This window comes from Rousettus aegyptiacus, unplaced genomic scaffold (assembly GCF_014176215.1).
Source record: "Rousettus aegyptiacus isolate mRouAeg1 unplaced genomic scaffold, mRouAeg1.p scaffold_m13_p_13, whole genome shotgun sequence".
Classification (NCBI taxonomy): Eukaryota; Metazoa; Chordata; class Mammalia; order Chiroptera; family Pteropodidae; genus Rousettus; species Rousettus aegyptiacus.
In genome coordinates this window covers 39,306,901-39,324,519 of record NW_023416288.1, presented here as the reverse complement: position 1 = coordinate 39,324,519, position 17,619 = coordinate 39,306,901, and the positions used below count along the sequence as shown (strand labels likewise).

The 17,619-nt window shown below is 43.5% G+C and overlaps 1 long non-coding RNA gene and 1 pseudogene across 2 annotated transcripts; one reads left to right on the top strand and one right to left on the bottom strand.

Moving 5' to 3' along the window:
- Positions 1–5,342: 5,342 nt before the first annotated feature.
- On the bottom strand, positions 5,343–11,690 carry LOC107518555. Of its 2 annotated transcripts, XR_001598901.2 has the most exons (6): positions 11,475–11,690; positions 10,407–10,618; positions 7,888–7,957; positions 7,688–7,781; positions 6,960–7,027; positions 5,343–5,971 (listed from the first exon to the last, which is right to left on the bottom strand). It is a non-coding gene; the product is annotated as an uncharacterized LOC107518555 (long non-coding RNA). The 2 variants fall into 2 exon arrangements; XR_004953963.1 differs by lacking the exon at positions 7,888–7,957.
- Positions 11,691–14,032: 2,342 nt separating this feature from the next.
- Positions 14,033–14,151, top strand: LOC118611173 (annotated as a pseudogene).
- The last annotated feature ends 3,468 nt before the right edge of the window (positions 14,152–17,619 follow it).

The following is a 17,619-nucleotide window of genomic DNA, read 5'->3' as shown; positions in this document are numbered from 1 at the left end:
AGATTCTATCTGCTGGTTGAACTCATAGAAAACGCTCAAGAGGACAAACTCATGTTCAGGGGTTGGTAGGTTGCTCCGATGGAGTTTATCTTCATTGTAGATGTGGATTGCTTCATTAGAGAAAGGCGCAGACATTGTCTGTCTTGAAAACTTTCATAATCCCCAGAACTGAGATGCTCAAAATGTTTGTGGATGATCCTACCTTCTCAAGGATTCTTAGTTCCGCTTAGACAGATATGGAAATGCTACAAAGTTTCCTAATGTGAGAGCCAAATGTATTCACAAAGCAAACAGGCCTTCTGCTCGCCTCTACTGGGAGCAGCCTTTAAGAGGACATCGAAGAGTTTTCTCGGAAATGGGAAGGAAGGTAGGTAGAATGGAAGGATTGTCACAAGGCTTTTCCTTAAGTCCGAAGTCTGGATGCCAACAAGGATGCTTCTTTCCATGGCAGAAGCGACAATTATTCTACAACTGGAGCTAATGATGGTCTTTTCTGCATTTACAAATTTCCAGAGAGTGCTTTAGAATCCTCAAATTATTTTGTGCACTCTCAATACTTGGGCATCAAGGCAAGGTGAAAGGCAGGGAGGTTTGTCTTTCTGGTGTTGTTCTCCACAGGACGCATTCCCTGGCTCAGGCGCGAGGCCTCACGTACCAGGTGGGTTCAGTGTGATCTCTCCCACGTGAGCTGCACCCTGGGGCCCTCTCTCCCCGCCTTGAGCTGGCACGCGGAGCCGGCGTCCTCCATGGCCTGGCGTTCTCCAGACACCTAAGACCACTGCTGCGTGGATCCGCACATAGCGATTCCAGCCGAGACTTCTGACAGGAGATTTTCCCATGCCCCAAACATGCAACGTTTCTCTCCCCTGTGGATTTGTGTGAGGCCAAGTTATAGCTGAATCTTCTCCCTACAGTGGCCCTGTGGATCTCATGGTCTCATGAGCACACATGCTGATCACATTTTGAGACAATCTGAGAGGGTAAGTTATTCTTTCAACTGTCTTTCCATTTCGTATGCGTGAATCCGTATTCATTTGGCCAATGGCTTAACTCAGTACCATTAGCATCTTGAGCCCAGGTTGGCACAGAACGTTCCCATTAAACCTGTTTTTGAACACACAAATATTACTTTGTCAGAGGCTCCACGTGCCTCTAGTCCCCAGCCCAAGAACCTAGAGCTAAAGTTTCTCAGCCATTTGCTGCTGCTGCTGCTGCTCCCGTGAGCTGCTCCTCTGTGGCCCTCAGCAACCCCTCCTAATAGCCAGTAAGCTGGAAGGAAACGCAGACCCAGGCCGGCAATGCCTGGGGAGGGGAGTCCGAATATAAAACTGTGCAACTAAAAGGTTTTTACAGTTAATACAGCTCTTTCCCCCTGCAAAAGGCTACCTTTAAAAGCTGCCATTTCCTTTGCATTAACTAAAAACGGACACATCTGTTGAAAGAAAGGGGGGGGGGCGGGAAAGACAATAGCTATTATGATAGGCAAAGTGTGTGTGTGTGTGTGTGTGTGTGTGTGCGCGCGCAAGCCCGCTAAAGAAAACGCAGAGAGGCGAGACTGGCAAATAGACTACCGTGGCGTTGATGTCAGTTATTATTTATACAGCATCGTAAGTGCCTGGCTGTCAAAGCCAACAGCCGCCGTACTTAACTGCTACCTAAGTGCTGGCCATGCGAGATCTCAGAAGAACGACTCTCCTATTTAATATTTAACCAGATGCTTCCATTTTTGAAAATATATTTTGCTCCTTACGGCGGGCGGAGGAGAGGCTGACTTGCACCTTCCGTGATGCACGAGCTATTGTTGGGAGAGACAGAAAACCAGTTTCTGTTCTTCTCACTTCGCTGTCCATCTTTCCACCGTGTCGGCAACCAGAGTGTTTCTTCTACGTGTTTGCATTGCTCCCTATAAGATCGTATTCGTTAACATCCTGACGAAATAAGCTACGGCTTAGTTACCGTAAAACCGTAAGGGAGATGCAAAAGCTAAGGCAGAAGGGGTTAATGCACTCGGCCCCAAGCCATGCCAGTCAAGGGAAGGGATGAACCCGACTCTTCTTCGCAGGGTTTGAATTTTGTGGTGGGATGGAAAGGCCATGGAGCCTGGACTCCTGCAGTGCCTGACAAATTGCCCGGACCACCGAGTGGAAGCAGGACTGCCGACCCCTCTTCCGCACCTGGCAAGGTACTAGATGCGGGCGGCCACCCCGCCAGCCACGAGCGGCTGACTTTCCGCCTCTCTTCCTTGAGGTCTCCCTCTCCTTGTCTCAGGTACATGCCCTGCCTCTCCGTCATTTCCTGTCTTTGTCCTCCATCTCTGGTCCTCCTATGCAGAGCCCCTGCAAGGGCTCTCTCAGATACCACAGCCACTACTGACCACGTATGGGACCGAATGCTCCTTGGACTCTTCTGGAAACCGATTTACATGCCTAACAATTAATCAGTGCTGTAGCAAACAGGCACACAGGAAAGAGGCACCAGGAGCCTCTGGCATTCACCTGCCCAGACCCGTTCCTCCCTCTTCTGCATCGCCAAGAATTTACTCTCCTCATGCCTCTCCATCCTCGTTCCCGTCGGTGTGTGTGGCGAGTCTCTTAATGGCTCTGAGCCTCTGCCCACGATATGGGGGGTGCATGGAAGTGGCCAGCCCCCTGAAAGGCCCTCTGTTATTCCAGCCCTGTTATTGTTACGGCCCGACTGTCAAGTTCTTTCTCCCATGTCCCCCACACACCATTTCCTCCGGTGCCCGTATATTTTAAATGAAAATTGCAAGGACAATACGACAATATGGGAACAAGAGCGCAGTGTCCCCGAGAAAGGAGACCGTCTGTGCTTGTTGTCCTTGGGTTCCTTTCATCTCACCTGTGGGGCTCTTTAATACATCCCGCCCTCCCGAAGGGAAAGCGAGGGAGACGGAGGGGCCTGAACAACGAAGCATTTCTCTGCTCCGCTCCCCTCCTCCCCCACCCCGCCGGCCCAGACCCCCGCCCAGACCAAGAATGACTCCCATGCTTCATAAAATTGCAGATAACACTGAGGGGGACGTGAGATGACTTCACTGGCCCGTACAGGCAGCATCTGTATGGGCTCCTGAGGGAGATGAGATCCGACACAGAGCTGCCCCTTGTGCTGGGGACGCTATCAGAGGGTCCCATTATCTGCAGAGGGGATGTGAAATTGGAACAAGTCCAGCTGAGAATGCAGCAAGCCACACCATTTACACGAAATATACGGTGTCGGGCCCGCCACGCAGCCGGCTGGCTTTGATCTTGGTGAACTTTTGAATCATGTGTGACTAAAGAATTCTTTACAAAGAATTATTTCAGCTTTCTGAGTTAATGAAAAGCCAGCCTGCACAATTTATGGAAGTAAGAGACCAAGCATTAGAGGGAAGGGGGGAAAAAAAAGTCATAAAAAAAATCCCCGGGAGCCTTTAATGCGACAGTCCTCATGGTCTGTGTGGATCTCTAACTCCGCATTTTTCTGTCAGATTTATTGGGTTTTATCGGAATTCATTCCTGTCAGCCTGGGGTTCATGGAGATAATCTTAAAGAGAAAAATGTGTCTGAGGCAAGTCGACCCAGATCGATGAGATGAAATCAAGGGAGTAAGCCCCTAATTATTGGGCGATGATGAACCCTGATTGCCACGTTACCACACTAGCATCATATGAGCACAACCATAATCCCAGGAGGGGGTTACGGGAGCTTCTGATACCTAGGGACCAACTGGGTTGTAACTGATGTAGCAAAACTCCACGAAATCAACCTGCCGCTTTTATTGCATGAAAACAATTCTGCTTCCCAATCTACTTCACGGTAGACAACGTGTCCTCAGGGGAAAAGAAATATGGGAAGCTAGGGGGGAAAGTGACCACTTAAAAGCAGAGTGCATGTCTCTTCTGAATCGGATGATGTCTGCATGCGTTGGCCGGGAATTTGCTACAGAGCTCATCACCCGGAGAGTAAATCACAGGATACATACAAAGAGAGATTTCGGAGCAGAAAGGTTAAGATGTGAGTCATCTCAGATGTGGGAAACCATTTCTCTCCCAAGGCCGGGCATCGTGCACTTTCATTTATCCTTTCCCAAGATTTTTCTTTCAAGATGAGATTAAAGACAGCCGTGATCTCTGAGAAGTCTTCATTCTTTATATTCTTTATGCTGCGGGAATAATAAATCTAATTCCTTTCGCTAGTTCTCTCTCTCAATAAAAAAATCATTTTATCCATGAAGTATCATCTGCATAGTGAAAGGGTAGCACTTGGGATAATTTTTCTGCTACAGGGAGGCAGCCCAGGGCAGAGGTTAAGAGCGTGGTCTCGACCCCGTGACGCCTTGGTTGGCTCTCTCCTCCCGTCCTAGCTGGGGACCGCGCAGTAACAGTCACCCTCTCAGCCTCAGTTTCCTCGTGGGGGTATTGAAAGTGTCTCTCTCCTCAGGTCTTTGTAAGAACCAAAAAGAGACGATAGACCAACACTTTCTGGTATGCGATAAACCCTCAACAAATACTAAACGACATCCTAAAACTAGATGCCTTAAGAAATAGATTACAGGTTCAGTCCTTTGTACTTAATTTTAAGAAGCTTTTACATTTGAGAAGACACATGCATTTTAAAAACAGGACAACCGAAATGCAGAAAACATCCAGTTATTACCCTACCAGAGCTTCAATTTAATGAATTCCCAATAGCTACCTTTTAGGATGTACCTGTGCATGGGCATCATGCCAGCTAGCTTGATGTACATGATCTCATTTTAATTCTCGGAATAAACACAGGAGGAGATCGCTCACTATCCTGCAGCCTTGAACAATGGTCAGTGTGGTTCTGTGATCCGCTCACAGTTTCAGAGGTAGAAGGGTCAGAGCTTACATTTTAAACTCAGATTTTCTTAATCCAAGTCCAATACTCTTTCTAGACACATTTCTCGTCAATGTCCTTCCTATTAGGTCACATTCAAAATTCAAATTATTATAAGCATAGATTTTAGTAATACTAATAACTTATCACATGATAAAATAAAATGTGAAATCGTATTATATAATCTGTCCCTTAGACAAGTACACATGCCTTTGCAAGTCAGGGAAAGTAAATTACCTGCCTCTTGGGCAACTACTAACAACTAAGCATGGAATTACACATTGATCATTAAAGGCTGAAGTTGAGAGAAAAACTGAAATCTATGTCAGGGAATTGAGATGAAGATCATAGAATACTACTAAATCTTCAAGAAAATAAAGTGAAGAGTTTATTGGGTTGGGTTTTGTTTTGTTTTGTTTTGTTTTGCGGTAGTGGTGTATGTGTGTGTGTGTGCGCGTGTGTGTGCATGTGTGTGCGTGTGTGTGTGATTTTAAGAGGAAAGCCACAAAACTACTTTCTCTCCTTAAAAATATCTCATTTAATACAATTCTTTTCACTGCTAGTTAAAAGTACGTATTATTAAAGTGGCTTGAGAGCTGTTCCTTTCTTCTTTTTCTTCCCAGTCTAACATTCTACAAAGTACAAGAAAGCTAAACTGTGAGTTCTTACCCTCCTCTAATACCATTTTTAAAAGTCAGACGGTCCCCATGCTGGGCTACACTGAGTCTATCATCTACGGCTCAGCATCTCTGGGAAGAAGAGGCGCCTGCCTCCTGACAGTGCAGAAGCCCCAGAATGGCTGACAGAATGAGGCGACAGTGGAATTATTCCTTCCACTCGCGGCCATGACGCTAGAGTTTGGCGGGCGTGTTGATTTACTGAGTTTGCTGAAACAAAGTACCATAAACTGGGCGGCTTGAACAACAGAAATGTGTTGTCTCACAGTCCTGGAGGCTGGACACTCAAGTCAGGGTTGTGGCAGGGTTGTATCTGCTGGTGGCGGTGAGTGAAGGACGTGTCCAGATCTCTGTCCTTGGTTTGTGGATGACCATCTTCTCCCCACGTCGCCTCACGTGGCCTTTCCCCTGTGAGAGTTTGTGTGCAAATTTCACCTGTTTACAAGGATAGCAGTCACCTCGGGTTAGAAACCCACCCGACTCCAGGATGACCTCATTTTCACTAATTACATCTGCAATGACCCTATTCCCAAATAGAGTCCCTTTCTGGGGTAAGGACTTCAACATATAAATTTTGGGGAGACACAACTCAACCCATAACAGTGGGTTATGGCTCTGAAATCCTTCCCAGGAAAGGTTGGCTCTCATCACTAAAAAGATGAGTTGACATTAGCCAAATAATTTCATGTCCATTAATGTACTTTCCAGGAGTAGTTTACGTAGGGGCATCTTTATAATCTCTTCACAAGGTGTTTCCTCTGAGCAAACAGACTCTCGACCAGTATAGTCATGGGCACTAACATGACACCCTGACACCTGAGATACCTAACTGGTGTTAGTAAGTATCTAACTCCCTGAACTAAAGGGGAAGGAGCAGGATTGGGGATGGGAAACCAGCAAAATCTTATTCGGACACGTTTTCGAGTCATAGTCCATCACTTGGTAAGACGAACAAATCTTTCCCACTGGGAATTAAGGTTGGGGCTTAGTCAAGCTAGTTCCTTTACAATTTAGAGTCCTAAAGTCAGCAATGGATACTTTTCTCAGAAGCCCCCTCTGCGCCTCACTCCCAAGCTGAACGATCTGCCTTCCCCAATCTCCCTAGTCCCATTGTCACTTAGGCACAGTTATTGTTGCATTACTGATGTGCCCCCTTCAAGGGACAGAAATCCTCAAGCAAAGAGACTTGATCTCCGCAGCCACATGCAAAGGAGAGTACAGTCAACATTTGCAAATGAACAGAGTTCCCCTAAGGGTTTCCTGAATTAAAATTGGACAAACACGGACCATCTCAGCTCAGGAGTCTGTGAACACCTGACTGTCCCCACTGAACGGAGAGGAACGGCCATCCCTCATACGGTCTGAAAACGGCGCAGAGGGAACAAGCGGAAGGCATCGGAACCTGCGCTGGAGCGTCACTCACCCTGGCTGTCGACTCCAGTCCCTCGGCGGGACATGCACACGCGGCATGTCAGAGAGCACGAACCACAGCTGCGAAGGTGGGAGGATTGTTTTAAATAAGTCTTAGTCTCTTTAAATCAAAAGGATTATGGTTTAATCTTTGTCCTCCTTTATTCTTGAGCCATCTCTCCTGAATCTCCAGCCAAAGCTGATAGTTTTATATACATGTATATATTAGTGAGTATCTAACGCCCTGAACTAAAAGGAGAAAAAAAAGCAGGATTTTTTTTTTTTATAGAGAGCAATAATTTGTCTTTTATGAGAATTTCTCTGTGGCATTTACCCCTATTTTATCTGGGCACATTGAGTTTCTCCCAAAAGGACTATATCAGCTGGCGTTAGGAAACCTTAGAAATGTGTTTACACTAAAACACTTGAAATTGAATCTTCGGGATGACCCAAGTCTAAAGGGATTTATTTTACTAATGCAACTCTGTCTTCCCTAACTCTGCTTCTGTGACACTAACATCTCTCACAAGTCGAGGCTGAGTTGGGAGGCAACGCGCAAACTTAGCTCCTGACCAACTGTAAATGATGCCAATGGGAGGAGAGTCGATTCCATTTGGGTCCCGGCCTCTGAGCTGGCTCAGCGCGTGGCCGCACGTGTGCCGGCCCCAAATTCCCTGCCCCCCAACATCTGTCTTCGTGTTTTCTTGCCCCCCCCCCCCGCGCATTCAAATTCAGGCCCACCGTGGAGGACAGTTCGGGGAGGTGTTCGGGATCCCAGGACGATGTCCCTGGCTACGAAGTCCAAGTTAGTCTTAGTTTTACGACATTCTTCAGGCTGCAGAGAGAGAGAGAGAGAGAGAGAGAGAGAGTTACTTTCTTATTAGATGGTATTTTCATCAGAAGAACTCTAAGTGCTTAAGAAAAACAAGGATTTCCTTCACCTTTCATCTGAGCGGTTCGGTGTGTGTGCGTGGTTCTGGGACTCTGCTGTCTAAACTCTGCCATCTTCACCTTGGGAGAAGAAAGGACAGCTTTTCTCCTCTGACACACTAGTCCACTGCAGTACGGAAAAACCCCTCCCTTGCTCCATGGAGCACAGTGTCCACAGCAGGTGTGCGACCAGAAGATGGAGCTGAACCCCTCACAGCGCCACCCCCTCCCCACATCCCACCCCTACTGAACCCCGGTAGCCCATCCCACTGACACTGTTGGGAGCTCTACGAACCACGCTGCCTGAGCCAGGCTCTGTCCATGGAGGAGATGAGCTATTCCTTCATTTCCTCTTTCTCGAGGAAACAGTTTATGTTGGAGTGGGAACCGCCGAGGGCAGAAAACGCACTATAAAACATGCCTCCTCTGTGGGCCATAAGGAAGACGCCGCACGTTTCTTTACACGCGTAAACCCAGAGATGGAGGAACATCAGGAAAAACTTCCCGTGTGACTCAGGAGCTGGCACGTGGGACCGAGCCGCGGGCGCGCTCAGCCGGACGCAGAGGCATGGACGAAAACCGCGAGGTCTTTCGGCGGCTCTCCTAGCCCCGCGCTCAACCTTGCCCTCCGCCCCCGTCCCGCTGCCTCCCCCTAAGCCTTGCGCCTTCGCCTTCGAGGGCTCTCTTCGCACCGCTGGTCCACTCCTCAGTTCTTTCCCTCCGTTGTGCTGCGAACCACAGCAGCTCGTCCTCGGTATCGTCGCCTTGGAAGACCTGGTGACTCATGTGCCATGGTTTTCTCACGGCCTCCTCCTCCTCCTCCTGTTTTATTCTCGCCCTTTTTTAACCTCTCTCATCTGAAAAGACGGACCTAACGTTCCTTTTTTAACATTAGACATTGGACCCGGAGACCTGATCACAAAATCATCTCGATCTCTTCGAAACACTCCATCTGAAGCCAGTCGTGTTGAATGTGTTCACAGGTTTCTTCCTCTCTAACATTTTTTTCTTCCAATTCTTAGCTTTCAATTTCTCCCAAAGAACTTCTTCATTGGTGGGCTTTGCTATCTATCCTCACCTTTCAAAGCTAGTGTGAGCAGCTAAAAATGCATCTTGTCTAATTAAACTGTGTCAAATGTCAGGAAACGGCCTTATCGGCCCTTCTCAGCCTCCCAGGCTGTGGGTGTTGATCAGGGAGGTGGTCAGAGGTAAGAGGTGCTGTGAGGAACCAGGCTCTGCAGGCTCAGCAGTGAACTTGCTGCAGATTGACCTTGGAAGGGGGGCTGAGAACCACACAGGGGAAAATGCTGTCTTCAGAATAATAGGGCAAGTTAGAGGGTGATGTATGTTCTAGAAAAACTTACGAGGGCAAAGGAAGAGAGACTGGGTGCCGGAGTGGGAGGGCTGTTCCCATTTCAAATGAGGGGTGGGGTCGGTGAAAGCCTCAGTGAGGAGGCGACCGATGAGCAACAGTCTGAAGGAAATGAGTGGATTCCCATTCTAGGCAGAGGGAAGAGCGGGTGCCAAGTCCCTAAGGCAGGGGAGGAGTGCATGTGAGGAGCGGCAAGGCCTGTGTGGATGGATGGGAACGGAGAAAGGGCCGGTCTGGATGGGGAATGGCGCTTCCGCCAACTCTGGAAAGTCCTAAGGGTCCCCTGGGCCTTCTAAGACGCAGCGAGGACTCTGGCCCTCACTGAGTGGAATGGGGAGCCTCTGCCGGATCTGAGCAGAGGAGTGACACACTCTGACTCAGATTTTTCGGTTTTAGGGGGAGTTCAGGTTTTTTGTCATTGTTATTTTTAAAAATTCATTGTATCTAACATTTCTGGGTGTCCTATGTTGGCCATATGACTGGAAATTGAAGTTTTATGTTACTTTATAAATACGTCTGTAACTAATCCCTTGCGTGAACCACATCATGTTGGTTCATATTTAATGTGCTTTACCATTTTAAACCAAATTTACAAAAAAATATAATTAATGTAGTATGGTTGGTGTATTTATCCTAGAAAACAGGCAGGAGATTTAGAAAAGCAGAGAAAAATTAAAACAATAGACATTATGGGTTTCCAAGCAAGAGAAATCTTACACAAGGATTCGTTCGTGGTGCCCGATTTATAACTCCTGATTTCTTGCTGATATGTTCTAGAGAACTGAAACTATCAGCTGAAACTTTTGAACAAGAAAAAGTTGTGTCCAAAAAAAAATATTTCATTGGCTTATTCTATCATTATTTATCTATCAGAAAATTCTTCCGAATAACAAAGGATCTATACATGTGAAATTGCAACCATTAAGCAGTAGACTCTTCTTCTAAGCTTGAAGTGCGGAGATTGATTCTTTCCTTGTCATCATCTGTTTACTTTGTGACGTAGATAAATGCTATTTGCATTAACAGTTCAAAGGAAATAGTAATTATTAATTCAATTAAATATTTCTTTTTTTCCCCCCTTGAATACTTGCACAGAATAAGGTAGTTTGTAAGAATAGTTGAATACCATATTACTAACGAATCTTTTTGTTTACTTACCCATTTTTAATTTTTTAAATTTTTTGCTACTACCGGGACCACGATCGATCAAGAAGATGCTGCTGGTGTTATGCATCCCTCAGACTGCTATGTGGGGCGTGCACGGGAGGGAGGCGGGACGGGGCAGAGACAGATAGCGACTGTGTTGGTAACGCAGGAGGGATGAGGCGGAGGAGAGGGGCAGTGGGAGATGGCCAGATTGCAGGAACGCCCTGAAAACAGAGCCAAAAGAAGTGCTTGATGAAGTGAATGTGAGCTGTGAGAGGAAGAGAGAAATCAAAAATACTCCTAATCGATAATATGGATGAACCTTGAAAATACGCTACGTGAAAGAAGCCAGACAGAAAAGGCCGCATATTATGTAATTCCATTTTTCATGAAATGTCCAAAATAGGCAAATCCATAGCCACAGAAAGTAGATTAGTGGTTGCCAGGAGCTGGGGCAACTTCTACAGAGAATGGGAATGGTGGCTCATGGGTAAGGGATTACTTTTTAGGGTCATGAAAATATTCTGAAATTACATAGTGCTGATGCTGGCGCATTATGAATGGGCTAAAAGCTGCTAAATTGTACACATCGAAGTGGTTAAAATAATGAATTTCATTTTCTTTGAATTTCACCTTAATTAAAAGAAAAATAACTCGTAGTGTTTCCGGTTTAAGCAACTAGAAGAATAAAGTTGCCATCAATGGAGGTGAGTAAGGGAGTCTCTGGCTGGGGCAGGCTAGTGACAAAAGAGTAACAGTTTAGTTTTGGACATTTTGAGTCTGAAAGGTCTCTTAGGCACCTAAGTAGAAACATCAAAAAGATAGGTTAGCGTTTAAGATTTTAGTCTGGAAGAGCATTTGGGCTAGAATGCATACATTTGTGAACCGTTGGCCTAGGGATGGCATGGACAGCCGTGAGACTCAATGAAATCATTAATGGTGTGAATTTTGAGAGAGAGGCCAAGGACTGAGGTCTCAGAAACTCTGAAGTTAAGGACTAAGGGAGGGAAACGAAGACCAGCCGGGGAGATGGAGGAATAACCAAGAGAGTGTCCACTTCTAGCACTCTCTCATGCTCACCTTCTTGACCACGCATCAAGGTCCTGGCCAGTGTCGAGATGGTTCATACCTTGAGGCTTCTTCCTACGTGCTGTTCTCTATAATCAGAATGATCTTTTTCCTTTCTCAACTGGTTAACGCCTTCTCATCCTTCAAAATTAAGTTCAAATATCACCACTGTTAAGAAGCCCCGCCTTTCTCCTCTGGTCTGCGTTAGATGCTCCTCTCTGTCCTCCCTTCTGCATAACACACCATAGACCTTGCCGTGGGGAACAGGAAATGCAGCTTACACGTCCACCCCACACGTGACTCAACACCAGGGTATGTCGTTACAGCGTGCTGAGCATTTAGTCCAGTATTCGGCATACAGAAAGGACCTAAAAAACATCTGTCGAATGAAAGACAAATATATAAATGCCTTACTTCACCCCACAGAAATGCTCTTAAGATGTTTCACGTACATCAAAGTGCTTAGGAATTTTTTTATATTCATAATCCTCTATTAAACAAACTGGGCAGGAATGCTACTTAAATCAACTCTGTGGAAAGTTATGTTATAAAGCAAAGAATTCTATTCTACTACAAAAAAAAAAGTCAGCTGTGATTGCAAGTTTCTATTTCTATATATATTTGGGGGATTCATATACTATTCTAATAAAATGAATTGGAGGAGATACTTTATATTGCATTTTTACATGTGTTTTTAAATACATACTTATATTTGGATGTTTGGGGTAAAATAAAATCTAAAAACAACTGCCAGAATATGTATAAATAAAATTTCCCACCTTTAAAATGGGGAACTGGGACCAGCACACTATATAATGTCGCCTATGGATATAAACTATCAAATGAAGAATACTTAAAATTATACACAGGTGTTTAAGGAGAATTAAAACATTGTGCTCGAGTCTTTGCGTTCAAAAAGTAATAAATCAAAAATCTCTCAGGAACTTTTTATCACATGAGGAAAACTCTCTCTCAACTTTAAGAAGTTTTGTAATCTTATTAAAGGAAACATAAACTTTGACTCCCTCAGTCATGTTTAGAAAAAGTAATTCCATATGTTTATTAAATTAGAAAAAGTAATTATGTCAGAGGCCAAACATGCAGAAAATAAAGACAAACTCGAAGGTAAAGCCACCTCATGATCACTCCTTCTCCCCTTGAGATTAATCTCTGACCATGAGAGAAGATTCTGGACAAGGCAGAGTAGGTGATTTAGGTAGCTAAGAGTGGAGTCAAATTTTAGATCTGCCATTTAAAGAAAAATAAAATGATAGCGGGAATTGCATCAATTTGTTTTTTAATCATTGCCCTGGCGTGGCCCTAGACCCTGCTATAAACCTCCCAACTCTCCTGGGCTTTACAGCCCAAACTCCTGTTTCCACTTTCTTCCTTTAACTTCTGAGCAGTGTTTAGCATGAGAAAAACAATTTAACCACTCAGGGTCTTTCGTCCAGATTTGCTACAAGCAGAGTTCAGTTACAGGCTGACTTAGGGAGCATTCTGGACTTCTTTGGTCTCTTGGTATTTACCAAGCATCATTCAATGAGGACTCAGAGAACTAAGACCAAAGCGTGCCACAAGAGTGTTAAATTACTACCTCATCGCTTACTGAGTGGGATTCAGCATAATCTTTCTCAATATTAAGCTTGTCTTTCTGACAGATTCTGTAAAGAAGCGGTTTGATGGGAACAAAAGAAGGAACGCCTTGAAAACCAGCCTCACCAATCCCCTGCCTTCCAAATACCTCACTCAGGCTGGCGGCCACGTGCACCATACACAGCAGCCGCGATACCTGATTATGCTGCCACTGGAGGAACTATTTGTATGTGTCAATCACAGGACCGAACTGGCAGAAAACCGCTGAAGGCCATCCTATTCACAAATCTGCCTTCTCCCGACCGAAAACGGCAACGTGATGTAATCTTCCTAGAGCGTCTATTGTTCGAGACTTGCAAAGAATGTTAGGATTGTACGTGGGGTGGGCGTGTGGAAGGACTAGCCTCTAGAACTACGAACACATCTGAGATTATTTTCTCTAATGTTAAAGACCAGCTTGGTTAACCCTTCGCTATCCGTCTCTCTCACTAGAGTTCAGGCCCCAAGTCTGTCTGTCATTTTTAAGATCAAAACGTTTTAGTTTTTAATTTTAGTTTTCAGTTTTAGTTTTTAATTTTCTTGTCGAGCCTATTTTTTTCTATACGCCACATGTACAAACAATGGACAAAATATACAACAGTCAGAAAAACATGTCATTAAAAACATTTCTTAGACTAGAGTCCAGGTCCTGAAATTCAGTAACAAGTCAGGGGACAGCTTCAGAGCTGTGGTCACACTCTTCTCTGGCATGTAAACATAGCTGTTCCAATATGGAAGATTCCAGATTCAAACCAGTCATCACGATGAACGGGGTCTAGTTTGAGAGTTTCAGGGCCATTGTACTCATGGTCTTCTGTACCACATGCTCTGGAATTCACTCTTTTCTAAAACTGAATAATTTTTAAACTAAATTTTAGTGCATGTTGGCTCATCAACAAGAAACATAAGCCATGCCTAATACAATTATTCCTTCTGTCTACAGCCATGCCACCCTGAGCAAGCCCGATCCCATCTGATCTCAGAAGCTAAGCAGGGTTGGGCTTGGTTAGTACTTGGATGAGAGACCATCTAGGAAGACCAGGTGCTGTAGGCATAAAAAACAAATAACTAAATAAAAAAATAAGGGATTGTAAGCTGACAAGATCCTTGCAATCTCTGAGGTCAACCGAGGGTTGCTTCAAAGAAAAAAAGAAAGATAGAAAGAAAGATAGAAAGAAAGAAAGAAAGAAAGAAAGAAAGAAAGAAAGAAAGAAAGAAAGAAAGAAAGAAAGAAAATTAAATAAACAATTATTCAGTCACTCTACTAGTACATTCAGTCCCTGAGGGCAGGAATCATGTCTATGTGACAATATATTCAACGCTAAACTCAAATGTTAGGTCTGTACCTAGTAATTAACAAATGAATATACCACACTAACAAGGCAACCCTGAAGAATTTAGAATTGTTCTTAATTCTTTTCACTTGGTAAATGAGTTGTTGCTTCTCCATTTACCCCAAAATAGTATAATAGCATTTCCTAAAAATATGAAGCAAAATATACTTTTGGAAATGTCTATTGCTGTTTTTTCCTTTCATCTCAACTGGTAAATTATTTGCTACAAGAAAAAAAAAAGCCACTAATAATAATTTTGATAACTCTGTGTTCAATATCTGATTTTAAAGCATTAATGGGTACAGGTAGAAATAATAATAACAATTGCAACTCTTATTCAAACAATACAAAAAGGATTTTCACGTTCATTGTTGTCTTAGAAAAAATAACCACAGAGTTCACGACTTCTAAAAGAAATGGGGCAAATGACTTTCTTTTGAATTTATCCAGAAATCTCTCCTTCCATACATATATGGAAATTCATAGGTATATGACAGGAATAAGAAATGTATAGGCATATGAAATTCAAATATATAGTACCATCATGTCACTGTAAATACATCTACAAAGTAAGAATACTGTCTTTTAAAAGAAAGGCAGAACTTAGATCTCCCCAATGCAATCCTGATGTTTAGGGAGTCAGTTTGAAAGGGGATCCTTATTTTCTCCATGAAGACTTCCCTAACAATTCATACATGGGTCACTATTGAATAATATATAATATATTACATAAAAATATATCTAATGCAACAGTATTTATCATACTGTGGTTCATGTATTTCTTCCATGCCTACCCCATTCTCACCACCCAAAGTGGATTCATCAAAGAACAGGCTAAGTCTCATTCTCATTTTTAGTCCCAGTGTCTAATAAGGTGTTGGAATAATAATGATAATAGGCCCTTGATAGATAGCCAATAAATGAGTGAATAAACAAACAAAAAAGATTCAATTAATACTAAAAAATATTTCTGAAACTTATTTATAACTACCTTCAGAACCATTTTTGCAAGTCATCCAAGAAAATAAATTTCATTATTTTGTAGTGATACCTCATGTACAAATTAAAACAATATTCCACATTGTATCCACGAGACATGATAGTGATGTTTCCATGATGAAATTCTTTCTTAAAAGGAAGAAATTAACTGAGAGTATCTTACTTACAGCTCATACTTCAGGATCTGAAGGCAGCAGGCACCCAAATCCACTCTCCCAGGAGAATAACCATGACGAAGGCCTTATTTATCTCTACGACTTTTATCATCATTTTATAGGTACATTTCATGGAAGAAAATGTTTACCACTATTCTAAAATAATCAATGACGAAGACAAGCTATGATCTCCATGAAAAATATAAGTGAAGCCACAAACACTAAAAGAGCAACTTGTAGGATGTCCATGGCGACTCATCTCTGATTCTTAGAGAGAAGATTAAGAACTTATAGATGATTAACCCATTCCCTTTTGTGGACAACATAATTAGAAAAATCCACATTAACCTCAACACCAGAATTTTAACATTGTGCTAGAATCCCCCATATGCCTCAAATGAGGGGGTTATGTCTCAATTCCATCACAGCCCTTGGCAGGAATGCCTTCTCAGGGAATTCACGAGTAGGCAAATCTAGCTTGGTGCTAAGAAAAAGTCCCCATTGTGGCACCAGCCTGAGCACAAGGATTTTCATAGAACATGACAGCTGTTTTCATAGAGAATTATACAGAGAGTTCATAGAGAAGCAAGCACGGTGAAACCTAATAGGCCACATTAGTGCATATTTGTGTATATAATACATACATGCATATTAGATTATACTCTAATCTAATATACTAATGGCAGAGGTCAAATGGAACTGCTAAGAGGAAGAGACTGGCTTTCTAACGAAACCTATGTGAAATCAGCCATAGTTGACAAAGCACAAGCTCACCTACACACACATGTGTGCACGGGCACAGACACACACACACACACACACACACACACAACCAGCAGTGGCTATACCTGAATCATATGACAGAGCGACTCCAAGAATTGAGGACCCCCTGAATTTTTAACAAGACCACACTGAGGGGCTGAAGGGAGGTAGGTGACTAACATTCCAGGAGTGTCAGAGTCTTTGTCGGGCAATTCATTCACATGAAATCATTTTCGCTTTCCTGTACAAACAAAGTTGAGTCTTAGCTCTGTAATTTGGCTTGTGTCACCTCCAAGACACGAATACTCTTTTATTTCCTCTTCACCTGAGTAGTTCCTATTCTCCTTTTAAGAGATGCCTCTCAAGTTTCAGGTATCACCCCCTCAGGAGCAATCCCTGACACGTTCCTACACCCCCAGGGTGGGCTAGGTACTTCTCAACTGTACTTACGTAATGCATCCCTCTACCCCAGCACTTACCACTTTGTACACCAATAATCACCCCGGTGCTTCCCTCCCCTGCTAACTGCTCTCAAGGATTTGTGGCTTATTCATTTTTGCATCGCCAAGCATGCCTGGCACTTAAAAGTTTAAGACATGTTTCTTAAATAAATAAATGAATTAAGTTCTTAATTCATTTAACATTATCTATAACTCTGGCGTTAAGTCTCTCTGGCTTAGGAGAGAAGAGACTGAATTTGGAAAATTGTTTGACTTGTCCAAGTTCACATAGTTCATGAGGAACGATCAGGATCAGCACTCGGAAATAATTAGAAAATGAATTCTTTTCCCTTTGCACCAGAATAAGAGATTGGAAACAAAGAGGAAGAGCATCAGTTCTTGTAAATTATCATAAGCCACAGGGGGCACTGACCTTAAAGACAGAAACCCTCTCAGGGAAGGGCCCACTGACCAGGAGGTGCTGTTTGCCTCATTACCAGTTATCCTCCCAGAAATACTTAGTGTCTTTGGCTAACTTGACATTTATGGTTTAAGGCAACTAAACTGAGGGTCAATAGTCCGCATGAGTTCAAATTTCCATGAAAACCAAACCCAAAAAGGAAAAAGAGGGTGTGCTCAGTTTCTTTAGTGTGCAGGTATTTGTTTGTACGATCACAGAGAACAGTGTTCCATTCCTGATGTATTTTGATGTAAAAGTTAACACCAGAGTTACACTTTTCAAGATGATATAGGAAAGACATTTCTATCTACTTATCCTTTAAAAAACCATCTCCAAACAGTAAATAGAATGAAAAGCAGAAACACAAACTCT